At 53.7% G+C, this 24,424-nt stretch overlaps 1 protein-coding gene and 1 pseudogene across 7 annotated transcripts in view; both read right to left on the bottom strand.

The window, feature by feature from the left end:
* Window positions 1-24,424, bottom strand: part of DLGAP4 (DLG associated protein 4) — a 201,320-nt gene that overhangs the window by 146,275 nt on the left and 30,621 nt on the right. The gene's annotated exons all lie outside the window — the stretch shown is intronic.
* On the bottom strand, window positions 11,955-13,150 carry LOC132438510 (inositol polyphosphate 1-phosphatase pseudogene; annotated as a pseudogene).

Genomic DNA, 24,424 nt, shown 5'->3' on the forward strand with positions numbered 1-24,424 from the left:
TCTGCCCGCCACCCTGTGGACACGTCACACGCCACGTGTCCAGGGTCTCTTCTCCAGAGGTCTTGTCTCCTACGGCATCATCTAACCAGGTACCTGGAACCAGCTCACGCTCGTCGGTAACCAAGATGCCAAGGGCTCCTATGCACCTTCCTCCTCTCTCAACATCTCTCGAATCCCCTTCTCTTTATCCCCGGAGTCACCCCCTGTCCAGGCCACCATGATCTCTCATTCAGACCACTGCACCAGCCCCCTTCCTGGACGCCCTGCTGTCTCCCTCGGTCCCTCTTCTTACTGCAGCTGGGAGGATCTTTTCAAAACACACAAGGAACAAATGAAAGCCTCCCTCTGCGAGCCTGGAAAGTTGAAATCCTCATTGACTCGAAAAACGAACCGACTGGGGCTTTTCAAAAGAATTTGACTCAGAGTCTGTCATACTGAGTGAAGTAAGTCAGAAAGAGAAAGACAAATACCGTATGCTAACACATATATATGGAATTTAAGAAAAAAAAATGCCATGAAGAACCTAGGGGTAAGGCAGGAATAAAGACACAGACCTACTAGAGAATGGACTTGAGGATATGGGGAGGGGGAAGGGTAAGCTGTGACAAAGCGAGAGAGTGGCATGGACATATATACACTACCAAACGTAAAATAGATAGCTAGTGGGAAGCAGCCGCATAGCAAGAACAGCTTGGTGCTTTGTGACCACCTAGAGGGGTGGGATAGTGAGGGTGGGTGGGAGGGAGACGCAAGAGGGAAGAGATATGGGGATATATGTATATGCATAGCTGATTCACTTTGTTATAAAGCAGAGACTAACACACCATTGTAAAGCAATTATACTCCAATAAAGACGTATAATAATAAGAGAAAAGAAAAGAAAAGAATTTGACTCAGGGCTCTTCAAACAATGAACGGCCTCACCAACCTTGCCACCCCAGGCCCAGGTAAAATGGTATTTGTTGTATGAAAATTTAATTTACAAAATGGATTTACACCGAACCTTAGTTCCATAAATATTTGTGGAATTGAAATGCAAAAACAGGTTTTTAAAATAGCATTTATGGAGTTTCCTCATGCAAGTGGGGGCTTCTCACACTCCCACATCTCATTCACTCCTCTCGGCAAACCAGGCAGGTGGCACTGATTCCAGTTTCCAGATGAGGCCCAGAGAGGGGAGGTGACTTGTCCCACGTAGCACAGCACTCAGATTAACCCAGAGTGCTCCCAGGCCCTGGAGGCTGTGGTCACAGGGTGCCAGATAGGGCAGAGAAAAGGCGTGGAGCCTCCTGTTTTCCAGCTGACTGGCTGCCGCAGGCTCCGAGGCCCTCAGGGTACGTGGACATAACTTGCCTATTTCTGCTCCCTGCCTCGGCCTGTGCAGTTTCCCTGCTCAGGGTAATCCCTCCCTGGGCTGGTCAAAACCTCGCCACCCTTCCCGGCCCATTTCCAGCACTGAGTCTCCTGCCCGCATCCCCTCGGCCCTGGCTGCCCGCAGCACACCGCCTGCAATGATTTATGGGTGTTTGTGACATGGCAGTGCCCTCCCCCCTTGTGCTGTGTCCCTCCTGGCTCTTCTACCTCAGGGACCGTGGTTCCTCCGCCTTTCCTGACGGTTTGTGCTCTAGCCCTCAGTCCTGAAGCCACATGACCTTCCAAGTCTCTGTGAGGTCTGACCTTGCCCCTGAACCTGTCCAAGGCTCATCTCCCCAGCTGCCTCCCAGACCTTCCCCGCATGGGCCCCTCACGCTCCCACACGCGAAATGGACCTCATCACCATCTCCCCCAGACCTGCTCCTCCCTGAAAATACCATGATCCTCCTAAGTCTCCAAGCTAGAAACCTGGCCATTGCTCTGGACCCCTCCCCGCCCCTCAGCCCCCTGCAAGCCCTGCTGATTCTGCCCCGAAATGTCTTCAGACTGCCGCTGCTCTCCACACCACTGCCCTGTGCTCAGCTCAGGCCCCATCTCCCCCTTGGCATTTGAGCAGAAGCCACCGGTCCACCCATCCAGTTTCCCATCATCCACCAACTTCTACTCTCTCCCCTCGACTCACCATCCACCTGCTCCACCCATCCTTCCATCCACTCACTCATCCCCCTCCAATCCACCACCCGTAATTTACCAAGACCTCCAATGCTCCAAGCCATGTGCTGGACATTGTGACACAGAAACGACTTAGGCCCAGTCCTTGGCCTCAAAATGCTCCCACTAGAACTGGGTCCTGAAGGATGAACAGGACCCTGTGGAGGGTTAAGGGGAAGAGGGGAGGATGTCTAGGTCAAGGAATAAACAACGGCACAAGCATAGGAAGGAGACACCTGGGGTGCCTGAGGAACTTGACCAGACAGGTGGGGAGCGACCCGAGATGAAGGTGGAAGGGTGACCAAGGCCGGCTTTGCAGGGCTCTGCAGGGCCCTTCAAGACCAGGTAAGGAGTCTGTACTTTATCCAAAGCATAGACTCTGGAGCCTGGGGTCAGACCCCTGCTCCACCACCTCATAACTGTGTGACTTAGAACAAATGTCCTCAGTGTTCCCCATCTGTAAAATGGTAAGAGCAATATACCTATTACACAGGGCTGTTGCGAGGAGGAAACGAGCTAATGCATATGTGTATCATGACTCTTAGCACAGTGCCTGGTAAATAGAAAATGCTCAGTAAATATTGTTGCTATTATGTTCATATTATTGTTAATTACTATCCTCTAGCCAGCTGGTGGACAGCGGAGAGTTTTACACAGAGGAAGTGCATGCTAACTCGGACTGCAAAGCGTCCTCCTCCGCAGCTAGGGGCTCAGGAGTGAGCTTCATTGCCCCTGCCCAGCCTCAGCCCCACCAGCTCCAGCCTCGCCCTCTCCTACCGACTGCCCCCAGCCAGGCACGTCCACCAGCCACTGCCCCAGACTGGCCCTCAGTGCCCGGAAGTGCTCCAGCCTGCCTTGTCCCTGGGCAGTTGAGCTCCAAGCTCCAGGAGCCTGGAGGCTCCCCCACTGAGAGCTGCCGTGTAGCTGGTTCACTCACTCCTGCACGGGACACCGAGAAGCCCTTTACAAGCTTTTTTCTCTAAGTGTCACGGCTCTGTGCAGGCACACGGTCACCCAGTCTGCAGATGAGCCTCAGGGAGGAGGTGGAAGTCCCTTTGCTTCAGGCTGCACAAGTCGATGGCTGAGCAGGGATCCAAACCCAGGTTGGTCAGGCTCCAGAGCCCCCAGCTCTCTCCCAGAAATCTTGGAGGTAAGCCCCCAAGATGATCAGGGCCTGAGATATCGCACGGACATGAATTTTCCCCGCACTGAGGAGTGCTGTCCAAGACAACTCTCTGCAGTAATGGAAATGCTCTCAACTGCACTGTCCTATAGTGGCCAAGAGCCACGTGCAGCTACTGATCACCCAAAACGTGACGAGTACAACTAAGGAACTGAACTTTAAATTAAATTGAAATCGAAATAGCCACACGTGCTTTGTGGCTACCCTACCGGACAGCACAGGACCAGACAGCTTTTAGCATTCTCAACCCTGAGACTGCATTTCCAGACGCTCACACTGCTTGAGCCACAACTTACGAAACATTGTGTCATTTTATTAGAAAGATTTCCACCACGTACCACCTGGTCCCTGTTTTTACAAACTGAGGCTACCCAGCACCCTCAAGTTAACTGCTTCTCTACAAGTCAAGGTCATTCAAGAACTAGCTGTCAAACTCCTGCTCTGGGCCAGGAACCGAGCCAGATGTGGAAGAATCATGTACCTGTCCCCGTCCCCAAGGATCTCAGTCTGGCGGGGGACACGTCCTACCTTAGGGTCTGTGACGGAGGGGATAGGTGCAAGAGTGAGGTTTATACACAGTCTGGGGAGAACAGGGTGACTCACTCAGCTGGGGGAGTCTCTGGGAAGGCTGTATCAAGGACAGACACTGACAGGGTGTGACAGCACTTTACAGTTTGCAAGGCACATTCACATCCGTTGTCTCATCTGCTCCTCACTCTAGTCCCATGAGGGAGTTCAGGCCTGTCTGGTTTCTGGTTTTCTGTGTACTGGACTCACATCAGCACCCGCTTCTGGAAGGAGCACTGAATGGGGCCACAGCCCTGAGCCCTGGCATGTGGAAGCCAAGACCTCCACAGTGGGTGAGGGCAGTGCTCCCCTGAATCCTCCACAGAAGCTTCTTGGGAAGGTTCACCCAGCACTCAGCCAGCTGGTGGCCAAATGTGTTTTCAGTCAAGGATTTAGAAATCAGATGTTCCCTAAATCCTCCAAAGGGCCAGTCTTGTAAATCCCTAAACTTTCCGGCAGCTCTGACGGGACCCGGTGGCCCCCTCACTGGCCATTTGGCCTCCTCTTGGCGCCCCGAGAGGCCAGGGAAGATCTTTATTTTAATGACATTTCCTCGTAATCCCTTCATTTCTCTTCCGCACTCTCAAGGGGCCGCCGCAGTGACCCGTTCTCTCCTGCCCTACTTTTCCTTTCTCTGAATCCTGGGAGGCATTTCTCTGCACCTCCTGGAGGCGCTCTTGCCCGGGAGGCCCCGGCAGTTCCAATCCTTCCATCACCTCTGTTAACACTGAGCCCAGATGGTCCCTCCTTCAAAGCCTCGTCCAGCCAGGAGACCCCTGATTCCTCACGGTGGCTTTGGAGCAGAGGGCAGGGAACATTGTGCCCCACGAACATTTCTTGAGCCCTTAGTCTGTGTATGGCCCCGAGCTGGACCAAGCTAAGCGAGAAGATGAATTAGTCAGCGGGGGTAGCGAATGTGTGAACAGACATGAGAGGCGGATATGACTGGGCTGCCGTGGAAGGAAGCCCGGGCGTGGCCCACGGGAGCTCCGATCAGCCTGGGGGAATCAGAGGAATATCAAAAAACAGGTGAGGCTCTGGCTAGGCCTTGGAGGACGCACAGGAGCCCAGAGGCGGACAAAGTGGGGAAGAGTGTAAGGAAGAGGGACACAGCATGCCGTGTTGGGGGAACTGGGAGGAATCACGCACAGGTGGGAGCTGGTCTGTGTGCCCTGGGAAGAGAGGGTAGAGCGGGAGGGGAGATAGGGCTGGAACTGCAGGTGGGGACTTGATCATGAGGGTCCTGCAGTGTCAATCAGGGAGTGTGGCCTTCACCCTGGGAGCAGTGGGGAGCCCAAGGGCTCAGCAAGTTTGGGTGGGAGAAGGATCACCCAGCAGTTCTGTGGGGCAGCCTAGAGGTGGGCGCTGTGACCCACGTGATTGCCGACAGTGGTCTACGTAGGGCAGGGGTACTGGGGCTGGGGGACAGCAGACAGATTCAGGAGATATTCAGACTATAAAATCAATCAGACTTGGGGCTGATTAGATGTAGAGGATGAAGTAGAGAGAGGAGTCGGGGATGACTCCTAGGTTTCTATCCTGAGTAACTGGGGTACATATTGAATACTAAGCTTTGGGTTATAACAGAGGTTGACAAACTTTTTCTCAAAAGGTCAATGGTAAATATCTGAGCCTCGTGGACCATTCAGTGTTCCAAAGCTGCCATAGACAATATAGAAATGAATGGCATGGCTGTGCTCCAGCAACATTGTTTTACAAGAACAGGCTGGCCATGGCCATGCTTTGCCAGCCCGAGCTATGAACAACAGCAGCAACAAAAGCCATTTTAAGCTGGCTTTAACATAAAGTGGATTAACCCATATAATTGAAAAAGTCCAGAATTGGTGGACTTCAGGCACAGTTCAGTCAGAGTTCCAGTTCCGTCTCATTGATATCTTCTCAACCCAGTACTTCTCCATGCGTCAGCTCCATCCTAAGGCTGGCTTCCCACGTGAGTGCAAACAGCCGCAGCGCTTCCAGACAAATCACACGGTCAGGAGCATGAGGACGGAGTAATCTTCCAGCCAAGTCCTAAGTGTCATCTTTATTGGAGTATAATTGCTTTACAATGGTGTGTTAGTCTCTGCTTTATAATGAAGTGAACCAGCTATACATATACATATGTTCCCCTATCTCCTCACTCTTGCGTCTCCCTCCCACCCCCCCCCTCCCACCCCTCTAGGTGGTCACAAAGCACCGAGCTGATCTCCCTGTGCTATGCGGCTGCTTCCCACTAGCCATCAATTTTACATTTGGTAGTGTATATATGTCCATGCCACTCTCTCACTTCGTCCCAGCTTACCCTTCCCCCTCCCTGTGTCCTCAAGTCCATTCTCTACCTCTGCGTCTTTATTCCTGTCCTGCCCATAGGTTCTTCAGAACCATTTAAAAATTTTTTTTTTAGATTCCATATATATGTGTTAGCATACGGTATTTGCTTTTCTCTTTCTGACTTACTTCACTCTGTATGACAGACTAGGTCCATCCACCTCACTACAAATAACTGTTTCGTTTCTTTTTATGCTGAGTAATTTGTATTTAATTTTTGATAGTTTGATTAATATGTCTTGGTGTGTTTCTCCTTGGATTTATCCTGTATGGGACTCTCTGTGCTTCCTGGACTTGACTATTTCCTTTCCCATATTAGGGAAGTTTTCAACTATAATCTCTTCAAATATTTTCTCAGTCCCTTTCTTTTTCTCTTCTTCTGGGACCCCTATAATTCGAATGTTGGTGTGTTTAATGTTGTCCCAGAGATCTCTGAGACTGTCCTCAGTTCTTTTCATTCTTTTTTCTTTATTCTGCTCTGCAGTAGTTATTTCCACTATTTTATCTTCCAGGTCACTTATCCATTCTTCTGCCTCAGTTATTCTGCTATTGATCCCTTCTAGAGAATTTTTAATTTCATTTATTGTGTTGTTCATCATTGTCTGTTTGCTCTGTAGTTCTTCTAGGTCCTTGTTAAACGTTTCTTGTATTTTCTCCATTCTATTTCCAAGATTTTGCATCATCTTTACTATCATTATTCTGAATTCCTTTTCAGGTAGACTGCCTATTTCCTCTTCATTTGTTTGGTCTGGTGAGTTTTTACCTTGCTCCTTCATCTGCTGTGTTTTTCTGTCTTCTCATTTTGTGTTTGGGGTGTCTTCTCTTACTGTGTTTGGGGTCTCCTTTTCTCAGGCTGCAGGTTCGTAGTTCCCGCTGTTTTTGGTGTCTGTTCCCAGTGGCTAAGGATGGTTCAGTGGGCTGTGTAGGCTTCCTGGTGGAGTGGACTGGTGCCTGTGTTCTGGTGGATGAGGCTGGATCTTGTCTTTCTGGTGGGCAGGACCGCGTCTGGTGGTGTGTTTTGGGGTGTCTGTGACCTTATGATTTTAGGCAGCCTCTCTGCTAATAGGTGAGGTTGTGTTCCTGTCTTGCTAGTTGTTTGGCATAGAGTGTCCAGCACTGTAGCTTGCTGGTCATTGAGTGGAGCTGGGTCTTAGCGCTGAGATGGAGATCTCTGGGAGACCTCTCGCCGACTGATATTATGTGGAGCCGGGAGGTCTCTGGTGGACCAATGTCCTGAACTCGGCTCTCCCACCTCAGAGGCACAGGCCTGACACCGGCCCGAGCACCAAGACCCTGTCAGCCACACGGCTTTTCACTCCCTTTAACACAATGCTGACCTGACTCAGACTCAGATCCCCTCCTGGGGCTACACGCGCCTCTGGGTGACGCCACATGGCAGAGCTCCTGGTCTCCACGCCTCCTTCACGGTGGTCTTTCCGGATGCAGCCTGGCGAGGGTTGCCGTCAGCTCCTTTGTCCGAGGGAAACCGTTCATGTCAGGAGCTTACCGACTCTCGGGCCCCATGTTTAGTGTGGGCAGCTGTGCCCGGAGGCCCATCTTGGGCTCAGAGGCACCGGTGTCCTAAGTGTCACTCTGATTGGACTTACTTATGTCATATGCCCATCCAGGAACCAGTCACTGTGCCTGGGGGATGGAAAACACTGATTGGCTTAGCCTGGGTCATGTGCTCTATCCCTGAGTGGGGGAGGTAGAGTCAGTTTCCAGGAAACCACGTGGTCTCCCAGTGAAAATCAGGGTCTGGCAGGATGGTGGAAAAAAGGGAGGAATGCAAGAAAAGCAAAAGTATGTGCCCCTCCAAAGACTTGTACGTGAATATCCATAGCAGCGTTATTCATAATAGCCCCAAATCCAAATTCCCATCAAGCAGTGAACAGATAAACAAAATGTCATATATCCATAAGATGAATACCACTCAGCACTAAAAGGGAAAGAAGTACTGATATATGCAACAACGTAGATGAACATAAAAAACAATACGCTGAGTGGAGGAAGTTAGACACAAAGACTACATATTATGTTTCCACTTATAGGAACCTTCTAGAAAAGGTAAAACTAGAAAACAGATCAGTGGTTGCCTGGGGCCCGGGATGGGAGTGGGGATTGACTGCAAATGTGCACAAGGGGATTTGGGATTGTGGTAACTATAAGTTTATTAAATCTCATCCAAATGAATAACATAAGTAAACTTTAGGGTATGCAAATTATACCTCAGTAAAGCTGTTTTTAAAAAAGGCTGATGGGGGCAAAGAGGATGCTATGGCTATTAGGGTCCACGCAGAGAACGATGGTGCCACTCACGAATCAGGGGACAGAGAGGCAAGGGCAGGCTTGAGGGCAAATGCTGAGGTCCCTCTGGACAGGCTGAGCAGGAGGTGCTTCTGGGACATCGGGAGTGCCATCCAGCAGAGCTCCGGGTAAAGGGAGGGGATGGAGCTGGGGGTCTGGGGGATGGTGGGTGTTCAGAAGGACACTGAAGCGGTGGCAGTGGATGAGTCCCCCCGAAAGGGTGTGGTCTGAGAAGAGAAGGCTGCCACGATAGAGCCCTGAGAAGCAGAAACATCTCGTGGACCAACAGAGGAAGGGAAACCGGCTAAGGCATGAGATACTTTGATAGCCAGAGAAGCTAGCAGAGGTCCCAGTCAGGGCACGCGCCAATGCCCAGAGCACAACGACCACGGAAGGGTGAGATGTGATCCAGGCTGCGGTGGGTGAGGAATACAAGGGGTCGGTGAGCATAGTCAACACCGCTGAGAAGCTCAGCTGGCGAGGGAAGGAGGAAGCGGGGTAGCTGCGGGCAGGGCGGAAACCAAAGGCAGAAGCAGTGGGCACAGTCCACACTCTTGATAGGTGTGGCTGGGAAGAGGAGGAGACAGGCGGTGTGGGGCGGCTGCAGCCACTCCAAGGTCCATGACACTCCTGGAACCGGGCCACCTGCCCGTCACCCACGCCGCCACGCCCCATCAAGCCACCCCAGCTACTCACACTGGGGAGACACAGCTCTTGCTGGGGCTGGCTCCCAACCTGCCCTGGCCACTGTCCGCTGACCAGCAGTGTGGATGCATCTCAAGTGTGGCCGGGCTGGACATGGAGGTGACGGCACTTAATGGTGCAGAGGATGGCTCTCGGGCATCGCTCCGACCTTTTCTCCAGACCACACCCACAGGGTCCTGGCCCTCGGAGACGAATTCTGGGAGTGCTTTGTGTGACAGCTTTGTGTGAAATGTCAAGTGGGAGGGAATTCCCTGGTGGTCCAGTGGTTAGGACTCAGCGCTTCCACTGCCATGGCCCGGGTTCAATCCCTGGTCAGGGAACTAAGATTCCACAAGCCGTGCTACAGCCAAATAAATAAATAAATAAATAGAGGGTTAAAAAAAAAAAAAAGAAATGTCAAGTGGGAGAACCTTCTCGACACTACCTTCACTTTAGGTCTGGGCATCACCCCCCCCCCCCCACCTGATAACCCAGATGCCCATCAGCCCCAGGGGGCATGAGACTGGTACCGGTCAGCCTATTTTTCCAATTCTACCCACAGCTATCAGTTGGCTCCTCCCCACAGCCCTGACAGGTTGTCATCATTACATCCATCTGGCTGACAAGGAGAATGAGACTCAGAGAGGTTGAGTGGCTCAGCTAAGGTCACACAGCAAGTGAGTAGCACAAGTGGGTTTGGTACCCAGGTCAACCTGCCTCAAGAGCCTGCTCCCTTTCCCCCACTGACCCTTGACAAAGGGTGTGGAAAACAAAAGAGGACGGCAGGAGGGGTGGGGGAGGGGAGGCCGGAGTTCTGAATGGCAAAGTGGTGAACCAGGTTGGAACCCCAGTTCTGCCCCAGCTCCTGGGGCCAGGGTGAGTCACTCTCCCACACAAGGCCTCAGTTTCCCTAGCTGTACAATGAGCTCTTAGGTCCCTTGTGGCTGTCGCATGCTGAGTTCTGTGACCAGGTGCTTATCGGAGACACTTCTGCCCTTTATGGTAGAAACAAAAAAACGCCCCTGGGAAGGTTAGCAGCAGGGAAAGGCCATGGTGGGGGGAAAAGGGTCTCCTCTACCAGGCCGGGCCCTGGAGGAGCTGCACCCAGGGAACATGGTCAAGCCCAGCCTATATGCTGGCTCAGCACTTCGCTGGGACAAAGGTCCAGCCTGATATCATTGTGCCTCTTGCAGGAGCTGCCCCGTCTCAGTCATCCCAGCAGGACCTGCCACGGCTTTGCATGAGTCTCTCCTCCTTTCAGCTGTGGCCTCCCTGTCTGCAATCCTCCAGTGAAGGAGCTTCTCCAGGCCAGCTTTCTCCCCACCCTCAGCTCCCCTGCCCACCCCTCCTCCCTGCTTCCACAACTGCAGGCCCTCTGGAGCCTCACGGCTGCCCTAGTGTCTCCATGGGCGATGCCTGAAGTCAGAGAGTCAAGACCTTCCAAAAGGAATCAGAGTCCCAGAGAGGGTAGGTGCCTAAGCAAGGCCACACAGCAGACACGGGGGGGCCAGCATGGAACCTGGGCCTCCTGACCACTCAGCTCATTTCTGTGGCCCCTTCCAATGGTTTTTATGATAGAAAATATTTTATTCTTCTTTATGTCTTTGTGTTATGTGTATAACTCAGACCCACATCCTGATCCTCAGTTCACCAGACATATTTACAGTCACTCAAATGCTACTCCCTGAAGTGACCATGGCTCAGTCCCCTTTCTGCCCACACAGGTGACCTCACCCAGCCTTGTGGCTTTTAACACCCTCTCTCTCTCTGCCCCTCCCTCCTCCTCTTCCGTCCTCCTATTCTCTCTCTCCTACATTCAATCCATCAGGAAATCGTGTTGTCCCTACCTCCAAGACATCTCCAGAATCCAACCACCCCTTGCCACCTCCACCTCTGCCACCTGGCCCCACCCACCATCGTCTCTCTCCTGGATTAGAGCTGTAGCCTCCCCATGGCCTCCCTGCCTCCACCCTTGATCCCTTCAGCCTGGTCTCCACACAGTAGCCAGAGGATCCTGTTAAGATGCAAGTCTCTGCTCAAAGCCCTCAGGGCTCTCACCTCACTAGTAGTGAAAAGACAAAGACCATGCCTTGGTTTACAGGGCCAAACACATCTGGCCTCCATGTGCCCTCTGACCTCACCTCCTACCACTCTCCCCATCAAGTACCCTCTGTTCCCCCTATACTGGCCTCCCAGCTGTTCTTCCGTCACAATCCACTCCCACCCCAGGCCCTTTGCACTTGCTGTTTCCACCACCTGGAGCGCTGCTCCTTGGATAGCCACATGACTCCCACCCTCCCTCATTTCTTTGAAGTCTCTGCCAAAAGTCACCTCCTCAGAGAGGCCATCCTGGACCTGGACCCCCCTGTCTAGCCGTGCTCTCACTCTCTGTCCCTTTGCCCTGCTTTATAGCATGCAACACCACCCGGATTCTAGTACATCATATGTACTGGTTGGTTCGATGAGTCCCATCCTGAAAGTAAGCCCAGCAGGGAAGACACTATCTCTTTTCCTTACTGATGTATCTGGAGCCCCCAGCCCAGTGGCTGGGACATAGAAGATGCTCAATAAATACTTATGACAGGATGAGCCCTAGCACCTGCCCTAATGTCTTTTTTTTTTTTTGCAGCACGAATATCAGTCATTTATTGACATTAACATTATGAACACATATGGAAAAATGCTCCTCAAAAGAGGAAGGTGAACTTTGACTGTCAATAGGACAAAGCTGTCTTCAAAAGACAGAGAGGTGGAAACTAGGTTCACAGCTGGGTTTCGAGTCCCTGAGGATGGAGCTCGTCTATGTATGTGCATCCGCAGGCGCAAGGTGTCGGAGGAGGAGGCTCAGGGATGTCTCCAGCTGCTTCTTTGACCTGTAAGCGATTAGTCCTCCCTTGTTGGCCCACTGGTCCACTCCGGCAGCGCCTGTGTTTCCCACGTGGTACACCAACTGTGGCAAGTCAAGCCGCGAGTTGGGGTTTCTTTCCAAGCACCCTTTTAAGTCCACCATTCCCCCACCCGTGGCCCTGAGGATGGCGTGGGCAGCACAAGAGTCCCACTTGAACGTGGTATCTTCTGAGAAGATGTAAATGTCAACAAGGCCGAGGACAACACAGAGGCGCTTGCAACCAGCCCCAGCTGCCCGGAATGTGCGCTCTCCACACACACGTGACAGTGCCTTGATGGTCTCCTTTTCACTGGTACTAATGACATCTGAGAATGGGTGGGAGCATTCCGCCTCAGAGCTGGGGTTTTGGGTCACTTGGCTCTGCGTTTCACTGCTGTTTCTTGGAGAGACGGGAGGCAGAAATGAATGGATATTGGTCCCCATGTAAGAAAGGCCCCAGTAGCACTGTCCTTTCCACCTGAGGGTGTTTAGGTCTTGTGATACAAAAGGTTGGTTGATGACTCCCATCAGGGGCACCCCTGTCTGTATGTCATAGACACCAATTAAAATAGTGACACGCTGAAGTCCACTGGGGAAGATTCCTTGGTTGGATTTAATGTCAGCAGAACCTTTTAGATACTGATAAGTTGAATCTATAGGATCCACCCAAACTCCCAAAGTGTCCTGCGGAATGTTGATCTCTATTGCATCCAGAGCTGGGTCACTAAAGACAACGTCCTGATGTACAACCTTGGCTAATGCTTCAGATGCCAACTTGTTACCATTAAGGACTTTGTTGAGAAGATCTACTGTTTCTTCCACTGTTGGACAAAGTCTCATGATAATCTTTTCCCCCAAATCATTTGTAAACTCATTGGATTCTTCTCCAAAAATTTTTTCCCCCAAGCCTGGAAACTTGTTCTCCGTATCCTGTTTTATAACTTCCTGTACCAGTACATCAGCCAGGGGCTTGAAATCAACTGCAAACTTCTTGTTCTTTTCTCCCTCTTTCTTTTCTTCTATCAGCAGCTGGAAGAGGGCTTGCATGCCCGGGCAATGTTGGCAGCTTTCTCAGAGACACAGAGCAGCTCCCGGAGGATACCTGACATTTCTGAACCTGGTTTTTCAGTTGCAGCGTCTGGTGGAATCGACACCCACCCTCCGGGCCATCAGCTTAAGCAATATTAAATAACATTTTCCTTTGGTCATTTGAATTTAATCCTGTGCAATTTGTTACAACTCTCATTCGCATCAAGGGAAACCTAACCATCATCACTCTTCCGGAGAGGCGATGGGTGCGTGCTGGTCGCCCAGCCTGGGGACCCGGATCGGAGCAGGAAGGGAGGCTGTGGCGCCGAGGCGAGGGGGGGCGTAAAGAGGAAAGTGTATCACCTAAGCCGGGATGCGGAGCCCACTGCCCTAATGTCTTGTAGGGCATCTGCCATTTACAGCATCGTTACAATGACATGCCACGTCCTGCAAACGGGCAGAGCTGACACGAAGATCAGGGTAATCCCAGCAGCAGCAGGGGATACTCGCTCCTCTGTGCCATGTAATCGGGTCTCCCTAACTCTGCGAACCCTCTTCCATTATCCCCATTTTACAGAGGGAACTGTAGGCTCTGAGAGGCAAAATGACTTGCCTGGGGTCAGAGAGGCAGCATGCATTAGAGTTGGCATTAAAATCTAGATCTGTTGGGCCCACAGACACCCCACCACAACTCTAGCTTCCCTGGCCTGGCATCTGAGCCCTCAGGTCTTCAGGGTTCCTGAGTTAGGGGCGCATGGTGCTGCCAGGTGACAGGTAGGGTGAAGTCACCCTGATGGGAACAATGCCCCCCTCTCCCCGCCAGACCAGCCTCTGGGGGCAGCAGAGGCCTCACGCCCAAAGTAGGAGGGGCCAGGCATCAGTGACTACATCCCTCTCTGGCCTCTCCAAAGGGGAGACAGAGCCCTCAGCACACGTCACCTCCCTGCCATCTGCTGCTGGGACGCACTGAGTAATCACCTACTGTGTGCAGAGGTCTGTGCTGACACCGTGGGAACAAAAGGATGTCATCACCCACTCCCTCCCCACCTGCTGGTACTGTGGGCAAGCAAGCCCCTTGTCAGCCATCATATCATCTGATCGCCCCATAGAAATAACAGCTGAGTAATATCAGGCCCATTTTACAGGCCAAGAAAGCGAGGCCCACATTTTGTCAAGCACCTGCCAATCCAGGTATCTAAAGAAGGTGAATTCTGAGTCTCAGAAGGGTCAGGACGGGGCAGGTGCTGGCATGAAGAGAGAATGTCCCCAGGGCCAGGATGATGGCTGAGATCGCAGGAGGCCACCCCCACTGCCCTGCCCAGGAGGGACTGTCTTCGCCACAACCCAGGCACTTGCTCAAGTCCCACAGCCCCGAGAAACTCATCCACTACCTCGTCTCTGCCCCACCCCCATCCACAGGGGAACTGCCTCTCCAGCACATAAGAAACTGGTGCCAATGGTGGGATGGAGCCAGCCAGGCCCAAGGTCAAATTGAGCAAGGGGGACAGACCAGGCTGTGCACATGCCAACGTCCTACTTCCCTGTGCAGATCACTTTCCTGTCCCCAGGCACCTCCTTCAGAGACGCAGCTGGGGAAATCACGCAGCCGCCCAGGACTCCCATGCTGAAAATATGGCAACTGTGAGATGCTGACACTCTTGTTCGCTTGAGGATGGGGGGCTGGCATGAGCACCACTGTGCCCGTTGGGGCTGCTCCTCCAGGGGCAGGAAAGTGGGGCTAGGGCGGGGAGGATGTCGGTATGAGGAAGGCGGCCATCTCCTGGGGGTACCGGAGATGCTGCTCTCCCAGAAGCACCTTAGGGAATTAAGCTTCCCAAGAAATAGCAATTATTGATAGATGCAATGACTTTATAATTTATCTTCCAAACCAAGAGCTTATAAGATTGAAAGGGAAGCTGTTAATAATTACTCCAGAACTGACCTGGGAAAATCATGACATGGGCACATTAATTACTGAACACCTACTATGTGCCAGCATGAACGCTGGACACTTTGCGGGCACCATCAATCTTTATCCTCATAATGACCCATGAAAAGGCACTGCAGCCACGCTGGCCTCCTCCCTGTTCCTCTGTCATGTCTGAGTTCCCACCACGAGAGCCCTTGTCTTGGGCTAAAGTACTGAAAGGTCCTGTTACAAGACACACCCCCTCACTGCCAGGACCCCATTCCCACCATAATCAACCCATTTTCAGCCACTGTGACTTGCCATTTCATAGGGAACAGACTTCAAGGTCAGGGTATGGATGAGAAAGAGGAGAAAGTGAATGGGGAAGACCTGGGACTGGGAAGGAGGATAATTGGTGTCAGGGGTTGAATAAATGGGTCCTAAGACCTTGTAGTGATGGAAGGAAGACAGAGAAAGGAAGTGAAAGGACTTGGATAAGGTGTAGCCTTCGAGGTCCTTGGTGAGCCGCATAAACTCCACCCACTTCTCTGAATACATCGTCTACTAGCTCATCCCACACCACACACCAGGCACAACCTGTTTTTCCTGCCTCCACCCCTTTGCGTGTGCTGCTCCCCCATCCATGATTCCATCTGCCAATCTCAGCTGGGCAACATCCTCCCCACTCTTCAAGGCCTGCTTGAAACACCACTGCCTCCAGGAGGCCTTCCCTGATGGCTCCTCTTTAGGGTTTACCCCTCCCTCCCCTGGGCTCAGCACCTGTTCAGGCTTCCAGTGTCTGTGGAGCGAGGCCCGAGGTCCTGCTGCCTTAGCAGCCCACCAGCCCGTGCTTGCAGGGCAGTTCATCACCGAACCCCTCTAGGCAGCCACAACGGTCTCCCACCAGTGATGACAAGCGTGGGGTGCTCATAATGGTGCAGACCCTGGACTCTGCCCACGGAGGTGCAGATCCCAGGAATCTCGACGGGGCCAGGAATCTGAAGTGTCAAGTCTCTCCAAGGGACTTCAGTATGTGCTAAATTTCAAGGCCCTCTAACAAGGCAGGTGAGGAGTAAATATCTGCTGGAATGAAAACCGTCTGCCCCTGATGTCCTGAAGGAAAGCCCTCATGAAGTGCCTGCAAACGAGCAACAAAGACAACAGCTGACATTGGCTGGCGCTTGCCACCCACAAGGCTCAGTGCTCCTACCAACTGGGCAAACGCGCAAAGCAACCCCATGAGGCCGGTGCCATCGTTCTCCCCATCTCACAGATGAGGAAACTGAGGCTCACAGAGAAGTGACCTGCCTGAGGTCTCAAACCCGGTAAGTGGCAGAGCTACGATCTGAACCCAGGACAACTGGCCCCAGAGTCTACACCATGGTGACCACTGTGGTGTGCACTGGCCCTGGGATATGGCCACGAACAAATGACCCTGGCCCCAGTTTGCCTGCCAGCAGGGAAGAAACACCAAACACGCAAAAACACATACTTTTAAATTATGGCACATATGAGGAAGGAAAAGAATCAATGCTTCCAGAAGACAACTGCAGGAGGACTTATTGCAGATCTCCCTGATGATTGCCCTTTGCCTCAATTTTCTCATCTATATAATGGAGGAGTGGGGCCAGCTGATCCCTGGAAACGTTCCAGCTAGCACATCCCAGGAATCCAGCTTTCCTTCCTCTGGGCCTTGGTTTCCCCATCTATACAGTGGGCTGGAGGGAGAGCTGAGTCAGTGGCGACCCCTTCAAACTCAGCTCCTGGGTTTCCCAAGGCCAAGTCACCCTGAGTTTCCTAGAGCCAGGTCTTCAGGTGTGCAACCGCCACCTGTTGCCATGGCAACGCTAGAGCCTACGATGGGCATGCGGTGATGCTGGGACCTGGAAGTGGCGCCCTGGCTCCTTCCCTTCTAGGAAGGCGAGCCTCTGTATCCAGTGGACTCATTGAGCCAGGGGAAGGGGTGGACCCTTGGCTTTGCTGGCTCATCCAGAGCCCTGCTATCTCCATATGGTGAGGATGAGGGTCCCACCCCGCTGAAGACGACCTGCCATCCAGGGCCCCAGCCACAGCTGAGAGCCATTTCGTTCTTCTCAGGGCCCGGTGGTCACTGGGCTCTATCCATGGTGCTGAAACCCCAGCAGCTCTCCTAAGACAGGGTTCCCTTTGGCAAACACTTCCAGGAGCTGACTCTGCTGGGGTTTGGGAATTCAAGAAGGAAGATTAGTACCTGGGGACAGGCAGGGAGCCATGGCCAGTCAGGCTCCACACTTCCCAGCAGTGTCATCTCAGGATGGCCCTTTGCCTCTCTGTGCCTCAGTTCCGTCAATGTAAACTGGGGACAATAAGCATTCTGACCTCATGGGTCTGCAGTGAAGAGTGAACCACAGAAGTATGTGGTACATGGAGGGGCCCAATGAATGCTAGCTACCAATGTTAGATTGTGTGCATGTTATTATTCGTGAGGCTAACTATGATTGGGTGCCTGTTGTGTGCCCGGTCTTCCAAGAATTTTACCTGCGTCTACTCACAGAAGTCCTGCAAAGTAAGTACTAAAATGAGGATAAGAATACAGACATTCTGGGACTTCCCTGGTGGCCTAGTGGTTAGGATTCCGGGCTTTCACTACCGTGGCCTGGGTTCTATCTCCAGTCAGGGAACTGAGATCCCTGTAAGACACTCAGTGCAGCCAAAAAAACAAAAACAAGAAACATTCTGAAGCTCAGAGAGGTGAAGTTAGCTGCTCAAGATCACACAGCTAGTGAAGTGGAGAGCAGAGGTTCAGACCAATGGGCCTTTCAAATCACCAGATCTATCCCACTCCACTTCAGCTGTTCAGATGGGAAAACTGTGGACCAGAACCAGAGAGGGACCTGACTTACCACAAGTCCCCAGAAAACCCAGGGTCCCATCTCCCAGTGCAGATCTCTTCTCACTGCTCCAAACCAAGTTCCCCGTGGCAAGGTGAACAGGACTCCCCCATGCCCACAGCAGCCAGAACTGCTGTCAGGCAGCTCCCTCCAAGGTGATCCCTTTGTTCTGCTGGAGGGTCCTCTGCTAAAAGCAGAGACATGAAGTGGCCCAGAGACAACATGTGTCAGCTGCAGCCATGGGCCAGCGGCCACTCACTGCCCGCCAGTGCCCTTGCCAGCAGGCATCTAAGTGCCAGGAAGAGGGCGGGCCAGGGCAGCACTGCTGGGGCCCCTCCAGCTCTGGCCTGGTTTTCCAGCAAAGAGGAGGTCCAGACATGCACCCAAGCTGCTCCCGTCCCCAATTCCCTGCTGAGTGTAGTGTGTGCGCACGCACATATGCACGTGCACGCACATATGCACATGCAGCTATAGTTCAAATCCACCCAACAGAGGGCTCCCGGTAGCCTCAAAACCCCAATTGTTTTCCTTTAAGGAGGCCCGGCCTTGACCGCTGGTGGGGCATAAGGGGCAGGGGAGGCATTAAAGAGTGGGGGGACCCAGAAACCTGGCTTCCTGTCCCAGCTCTGCTCCTTCCAAGCTGGGTGACCTTGAGCAAGTCAAAAAGTTGTCTGATGTGGTACTGCCTGTACAAAAGGGGGGTCCTTGGCCCTCGAGTAGGGCATCAAGGGGATCATGGATTGGAATGGGTTTTGAGACATTAGAATTGGTTGCTGCCCACACAGTGGTGAGAGGCTTAAAGGAGAATCCCAGGGATAAATCCCAGGTCCACGGCTGGGTCCTCCTTGGTCGCCTTTGCCCCAGGGTCGGCAGCAGCCACCATCCCAGGCTCCCCATTTCCCCGTGGGCCCCTCCAATTCACTTTTCACATAGAGGCAGGAGGGGTCTTTGGAAAATGTAAAGCAGAGCTGTTCACATACCTCCAGAGCCTTCCCAGTGCACTTAGGAGGAGGCCCGAACGCCTGGCTGGGACTTGGAAGACCTCTCGGGGGTCTAACCAGCTCCCGCTCTTCTCACCAGCATCACTAACCCTGCCCCTCCCCCTCAGCCCCCGTGGCCACCCTGCCCTACTCGCTCTTCCCTGAACGCACCAGCCCGTCTCACCTCCGAGCTCATACCTGTGCTGGTCCCCTCACTCGGCGCACTCTCTTCCTACCTTCACACAACTGGCTCCCTCTCATCCCACAGGGCTTAGCCAAAAGGTCACCTCCTCTGAGCGGCCTTCCCTGACGTCTAAAGTACCTCCCAGCACCGCACACCAGCTCTGGCTTTTGGTTTCTGCTGCCAGTTAGAGGGAGAAGCCTCTTTGCTGGCAAATGACAAGGGTACAAAATGGGTGTGCCAGGCAGCTTGGGGCATACAAGTGGCAGAGTAACAAGTCCTGACATTGAGGAATCCCTCTGCTGAGTGGCCCTGGGCATGTCACCTGCCCTCTGTGGGCCTCAGTTTCCCCACCAGTACCATGGGTCAGAGGAGTCAGTCTCTGAGCCCCTTCTAGTTGGCTGTGGTTGCCTCCATCCAGGCCCCACCCTGCTTAACCCATTTTTCTGAGGCTTCTCTGAGCTCAGACAGTTGCTTCCTGAGGGGCCCAAACCCATAAATCACAGATAATTCCCCAAGTGCGGCGGCTGCCGGCGCCCGGGCATCTCATGGCCATTACTCAACACCGGCGGGACTGAGGCTATTGCCAGGCGACTTTGGCCTTCAAGGTTAGGGTGCTTGCCAATCTAAGACTTTAGCCCCTAACAGACTCCCCTTGTCCTGACAGGTCCCCCGCCCAGCCGCACCCACGTGCCCACCCTGTTGACCCTTCAGTCAACAAGTGCTCCCATTACTCCCTCTGGAGGCAGCCCCTCAGCTTCCCAGGTCCTCACAGTGTGCGAAGGCTGGAGCCATCCTGCACCTGCCATTTATCAAAAAGGAGTCTGAGGCCCAGAGAGGAGGAGTGACTTGCCCAAGGTCACACAGCAAGTGTGTGGCGGCCCCTGGCTATAAAACTTCTGTTTTTGCCCCTTTCACCAGGGAGACCCCAGCCCAGGGAGAAGGCATGCAGGGCCACCGCCCAGCTCCATTCAACCCTGGGAAGACCCCAACTGGCTGTTGTGCCTGTGTTCACAGCCCCCTCTCCAACCTCAGGGGTCTGCTCCAGCTGCCAGGGGCTCCTGGGAAATTAAACCTCTTGTCCCGACATCCGGATCCAACAGGCTGCCTCCGTTCCCACTCTTCAATCTGCTTAAAGTAATGAGGAGAAAGCCTAATGAGGTGTTTCCGGGGAGCTGAGCCTGTACTGCCAGGAGGCAGGAAGCAGGGAAACTGTCGTGGTGCCCACTGGGTGCTGAGGACGATGCCCCAGTAGCATCCGAAAACACTGGGAGGTGGAAGCTGGGGTGACAGGCTGGCTCTTCCCTCAAAGTCTGGGTGGCCCTGGGAGAAGCCTGTCTTCCCGTCCATTCACCCAGCCAATATCTATCAAGCACCTACTGTGTGCATTAGAGCAGAGGGAGTGACGGGGGAGAGCCCAGTGGCCTATATGGAAGTGCAGGCTCTGGGCAGACTGCCCAAGACCAAATCCTGCCTCCTTCCTGCAGGAGCATTCCTCATCTCTAAAACAGGAGCGATGGACACTGTGCCTCTCTCAAAGGGTTACTGAGGGATCAAGGCCTCTGGAGGGGTTTGCACTGTGCCTGGCATGGAGTACTTGCTCAGTAAATGCCGGGTATTTCTATTGTCATTGTTGTTTTACAGCAGGTGCTGGGTTAGAGCCCTGAACGGGATGGATGTGGACTTGGAGCTCACAGAGCTTACCTTTCAGCAAAGGGGAGAGACAAAACTGGTAAAAAAAAAAACCTGTTATAAATCGTGATAAGTGTCCCAAAGGCATGGGACAGAGAAAACCAGGGGGCCAAGACAAGGTTACAGAGGGCCCCTCTGAAAAGGACAGCAAGCTGAGAATCTTGATGGATAAGAAGGAACAGGGAAGGGTTTCAGGGACAGGAAAGCGCCAGGCAAGAGCCCTGGGGCAGGGAGCAGCTCGGTGCAGCGTTCAAGGACCTGAAAAGAGGGCTGTGTAGGCAGCCTCTACGCAAAGAGGGTGACGGAAATGCCCCAGGTTCTCCTAGGAACTACCAAGGAGCAGACGAATTGCTCCAGGAGGAGCCTGGGGGAGCAGTGGGAGGAGCTTGGGGAGGTCTGGCTCGAACTGCTCTCATGTGACCTTGACCAGTCCCCTTCCCCTTCACCCCCTGGGGCTGACTCAAAGCGGGGAGGGGTGCCTGACTCACTACTTGGGTGGCAGCTAATACTGCTACCCCCTCCACCCACTGAATCGCAGCCCCTGCATCAAAGCACTTTGGCTCCTGACCCCCTCACCCATCTAGCCTCCTGACCGCCCCGAGGGGCCAGACCTAGCCGCGAGGACCGCCTGGGGTCTCACGGGAGGCTGGAGGGGGGCGCTGTCTGGGAAGCAGCTTCTCCTCTCTCTTCTCACTTTTCTCAGCCCTGCCCCCTGGGGACTCACAGTCAGGGGCCCGGGTGGGTGTGGCCACAGGGACCGAAGTGCCTCAAGACCAGCGGAAACCCCTGGGTGCACTCAGGGGTGCACTCAGCTGGGTGCACGTGTCCAAGGCACTGGGCCTGGGGCTGGTGACGTAGGGAGCCCTGGCTTCCTCCCTGAGCTCCCCCACCGCCCCCACGTGCCCCACGGAGCGTGAGTCACTGAAGTGAAGCCGGCCACATGCAGGCGAGTCACAAGATGGGGCCTAGCCCTCAGCGTGTGTGCGGGTGTCCCAGGGACACCCCTCTCCCGTATCATCCCCACTTCCTGAACAGCTGGGATTTCCTGAGAGAGGGAGGGTGTGCAGGGACTGGCGGGCGGCCAGAAGGGAGGAGCTGACCCTGGGGACTGGGGGGCCCGCACCCCTACTTGGGGCTCCATTTCCAGAAGGTGAGGGGGTTGGGATCTTAGGCCTCCCTCTACCACAGAGAGGAGGCACCACCCCCCACCTTCCCCTCCCCTGAGTGATTAGCATATTCATGAGGGTTGGCATGAACATGAATATGCTAATCAGACACCACTGGCTACTCCCGGTTCCTTGCCTTCCCTGCTCCTGCCTCCAGCTCTTCTGTGGCCACAGGCTTCCCCCTCAGCCTCATCCTTCTCGCTCACTCCCCTGGCTCACCGCGCGCCAGCCTCGCAGGCTTTTCCCGGGTTCGAACTTGGCCTGCTTGCTCCTGCCTCAGCACCTTTGACATACTGTTCCCCCTGCCCTTCCCTCCGTCTCCACGTGGGTAGTTGTCACTCATCAGAGCTTAGCTCGACTTCCCAACCCCCGACTAGGTTGGGACCCTCCACTTTATCGCACAGTTGCATTTATTTATTTTTGTGGTAACTGGATGACTGTCTCCCCCACTGGACGGGCTCCCTGAGGGCAGAGGCCAGTCTGCACAGGGCCTTGCACACAGGTGGTGCTCGATACATGTTGACTAAATTGGTGATTTTTACTATTGTTCCAGCAGACTCCAGATGGGCCTCCCTGCCTCCCCCTTGCACTCGTGGCTGATTCTCCGCCAGCACCCAGCTCTGAGCAGACAGTGCTTCCCACTGCACACACAGTCTAAGAAGTGGACGCCTCAATCCTCTGACCCCCCCGCTTCCTGGACAGCTGAGGCCCCTGAGGCTCAGAGGCGTAAGCCACCGGCCTACACGATGCGGGCTGCGGAGCCCAGGGCAGGAACTCAGGCCTGCCAGACCCCCAGTTCCTGGGCGGAGTAAGGGCCTCTGGGTGCCACACGGCGTCACCAGCTCCCCTCACGCCTGAGCCCAGGTGGAAGGCAACACCAGCCTGGGCCTTCTTCCCCTGGGAGAGGCGCAGAGGGTAGAGGAGTGGGCCCACCTGTGGGCCCTCACGGGACACAGTGGGGAAGGGAAGGCTGGGCTTAAAACACCCCTGCGTGGAAGCTCCTCCTTCAGAGGGGAGGGGTTATCACTACAACTCCTACCTCTGCTGCCGCAACCAACCCTTAGGATCCCAGAGCCGGGAAATGCCAGAGGAGCCCAAACCCCACCCTCCAGCTCCCAGTAGCCCCGAAACAGAAGGGGCTGCTGACCCACCTTCCCCTCAGGCGTCTCTGTTCACGGCTGAAAGGCTCAAGCCTCCCCTCTACCTGGACTTCCCTCCCCTCCTTCCTCAACTGCTAGGGGATGCCTGATCATCCTTCAAGACCCACATCTGGACTTTCTCGGAGCCCACCCCTAGCAGTCCCAGCGGCCTCCACTGCACTTACAGCTGCCCTCTGATCCCTTCCCACAGCATGGCGCTGGACCCAATAATGTCACTTGAATGAATTCTTGGGTGACTGGGCAGTAACTCCTAAAACACTCCATGGGTTCTCGCTTTGCCCTCAGGCCTGGAACATGTCTGACCTCCCATGGGCGTCTGAATAATGTGGGGCTTGAATCTGGGCCCTGTCCATTGGGCAAGTAACTTAACCTTTCTGGGCCTTACTTTCTAATTTGCAAAATGGGTTTAGTCATCCTGATTGAGAATGTGGGAAACGCTGTAGCTACTGAGTCTTACCCACCTCCTCTCCCCCATGTTCCCAGCTCCCCTTTTTTACCCCCAAGTCCAAAAGCTTCCAATGGATTAGCTGTTAAGGGGAGGCAGGGGTGTGGGCACAGCAGGGAGAGGGCAGAGACAGAGACTAGGTGCTGGTGGGGTGTCTGTGTGGGGTCTGCCGGGCTCCAGCAGCCCCAGAAGGTCCAGCAGGTAGGAGCAAAGCTGGACCGTTGTCCACTCTGGTTGGATTCAGGGCCACAGTGAGGTCAGGGCACATGGAGGGAGCAAAGGAAACCAGTGCAGGGAGGAGATGCTGATGGTGCAGCCTCCTCTGGGGCACAGCTGGGCCTTCCAGTTCCCCTGCCCCTGGGATTGCGAACCCCAATGCCTCCCCCCCACCCCAGTCCCACTCACATGGAGAGTCTGCAAACCAGGAAAGTCACTCAGCCACAAACCTATTGGTACTGTATGCCAGCCACCATTCTGGGGATTGGAGATAAGACATGAGCAAAATGAACGTGGCTAGTGACCTTGAAGTCCACTGGGAGAGATGGAAATTAAACAAACAACTGTATAATATTTCAGGGTGTGACCTCTGTCATGAGGCAAAATAAAGCAGGATAAAAGATGGAACAGGGCTCCTTGAGGAGGTGACATTTGAACTCAGGACTGAATGAAGTGAGGGGGGAAGCTCTGCAGGTATCTTGCGGGCAGAAAGTTCCAGGCAGAAGGAACAGCAAGTGCAAGGGCCCTGGGGCAGAAATTTGATTTTGATGCAGTTGCCAACATTGGTCGAGGGAGTGAGCACCAGATGGAGCATAACAGTTGTCAACTGGGTGACCTTGGTGGTGAAAAACTTCAGCTCTGTAGCTTCTGTCTCCTTATCCATCAAATGAGCACAGAAAGATGTCTTGGGTGGTTACAAGGATGAAAATGGAGGAAGTCGGTGGAGGAAGTACC

The sequence above is a fragment of the Delphinus delphis genome, chromosome 15, assembly GCF_949987515.2.
Source record: "Delphinus delphis chromosome 15, mDelDel1.2, whole genome shotgun sequence".
Lineage (NCBI taxonomy): Eukaryota > Metazoa > Chordata > Mammalia > Artiodactyla > Delphinidae > Delphinus > Delphinus delphis.